At 46.3% G+C, this 2,121-nt stretch overlaps 1 long non-coding RNA gene across 2 annotated transcripts; it reads left to right on the plus strand.

Moving 5' to 3' along the window:
• The first annotated feature begins 329 nt into the window (after positions 1-329).
• Positions 330-1,497, plus strand: LOC135537920 (uncharacterized). 2 transcript variants are annotated; one of them, XR_010455301.1, is made up of 3 exons: positions 330-716; positions 811-885; positions 1,321-1,497. It is a non-coding gene; the product is annotated as an uncharacterized LOC135537920 (long non-coding RNA). The 2 variants fall into 2 exon arrangements; XR_010455300.1 differs by having other exon boundaries at positions 1,247-1,323.
• The last annotated feature ends 624 nt before the right edge of the window (positions 1,498-2,121 follow it).

The following is a 2,121-nucleotide window of genomic DNA, read 5'->3' on the forward strand; positions in this document are numbered from 1 at the left end:
GCCCAGGCTCATTGCTATGGGCTGTTTCCTCATGGCTGTAAGATCCTTCCTCACAGGCCTGCCACACTTCTTTATGGGACGGTAAAACAACTGAAATTAAACTTGTACTTGTAGAGATACTCCAATGCGTAGGATAGTTTCACTTTAGAAATAAAGAAATGTATCCAGTTTTTGATTAATCTCAGGTAACTTAGAACTAAAGTCTTGTGTAATTGGTCAGCTGCTTGATTATGTTTTGGGGCCATACATGTTAAGAGAAGGGACCAGAAGATGAAGCAGTGGTTCCAACCAGTGTCTCCACTGCTCAAGGTCCCACTTAACTGCCAAAAGCTCCCAGTTGTATACATCATAGTTGCCTTCCGCTGGCGAGACCTGCTTGGAGTGAAAGGAGCATGGGTGCAGTTTCTTGTCCTCCTTGTTCCACTGTGAAAGGACCACACCAGCTCCGGTGTCCGGGGCGTCCACCTCTACCACAAAGGGACGAGTAGGATCAGGATGAACGAGGATGGGTTCGGAGGAGAAACGTCCCTTGAGCTCTATGAATGCCCTGTCAGCCTCGGGATTCCTGCAAAAACCTGCTTGAGTGAGGTGGGACAGGGCCGTAAATGTTCCGGAGGGGGTTTTGGAGAAGATCGGGATGTCGTCGAGGTGAACAAAGACGAACCGGTTCAACATATCCCTAAGAGTATCATTGATCAATGCCTGAAAGACTGCTGGTGAGTTCAATATTCCAAAGGTCATGGCTAAATACTCATTGACCACTAGGGGTGTTAAAGGACATTTTCCTCTCATCTCCTTGATTCTCTCCAGATTTTAAGCGTTGCGGAGGTCCAGTTTGGTGAAGAATTGGATTCTTAGTGCCAACTCCGAGGCGGCGGACATCGGGTAGGGGGTAACAATTCTTGATCGTAATCCTTTTCAGCCCTCTGTAATTGATTCAAGGACTGAAGTTTGGGTCAGAGACAGAGAGACAAGGGATGCGATTAGACATGCAGCCCAATTATGATATTTTTTCACTAATTGGTCTTTTGACCAATCACATTAGATATTTTCGTATCAGCTCTTTTTCGGGGAATATCTGATTGGTCAAAATACCAAATACTCAAAAAAAATGACTGAATTTGGTTGCCTGTCTCAACGAATCCATAGAAACCTGGACATGCTCCAACTGAAATGTTCCCTCCTGTCAGTACTGATGTTGAATGGCATTAAATACACTTTTTTTGTTCTCTCCCATCCCCTGTAGGTTTGTTGAACATGAGTGGAAATGAAACTCCAGCACACTAGTAGCACTAAAGATGTGTGAGTATAACTTTCCAGGTGAGTTGAACCTGCCTGTGGGTGCAGTGGGGATATTCCTGGGAGGTCTACTGATGAAGAGGTATAAGCTTGGCGTTGTGTCTGGATCCCAGATTTCTTTCGTCATCTCCTTCATGGCCTACCTCCTCCTCCCTCTGCAGTCTGGCACTAAGTGTGACAATGTTCAGGTGGCTGGTCTGACCCTGTCCTATAACGGGTAAATATGACATCTGATTGGTTGGTTGGTGGGTTGATAAAAACAAAAGTTTTGATCAGTGGAATATGAGGGAAAGTTTCACAAAACACACATGGGCTTGTGCCGGGGCTCCCTCTTGTGGGAATATACAGTATGGTTGTTACTGAGCCAGGATTCCTGGCTGTTTTGTCACTGTGCCTGGTCAATGATAGTTCAGCAACAATTATTTAAACATCATTATTACCAGCCATTTTCTCTGTCCCCCGGGTCCCCTGGTGTACGATGGCAGCCTGTTGTCAGAATGTAACAGAGACTGCTCCTGCTTGGCTGGGAAGTGGGACCCTGTGTGTTCAGACAACGGCATCACCTACACCCCCAGCCTCGCAGGCTGCTCCAGCTTTACAGGTTACAGCAAGAACACGGTACCAATACTATTAATGTACTGAGAGTACAAAACATTCACAGGGATGCCGGCCCATGTTGACTCCAATGGCTCCCACATTTGTGTCAAGTTGGCTGTATGTCTTTTGAGTGGTGGACCATTCTTGATACACACGGGAAACTGTTGAGCGTAAACAACCCAGCAGCGTTGCAGTTCTTGACACAAACTGGTACCCCTGGCACCT

Source organism: Oncorhynchus masou, unplaced genomic scaffold (genome assembly GCF_036934945.1).
Source record: "Oncorhynchus masou masou isolate Uvic2021 unplaced genomic scaffold, UVic_Omas_1.1 unplaced_scaffold_8725, whole genome shotgun sequence".
Classification (NCBI taxonomy): domain Eukaryota; kingdom Metazoa; phylum Chordata; class Actinopteri; order Salmoniformes; family Salmonidae; genus Oncorhynchus; species Oncorhynchus masou.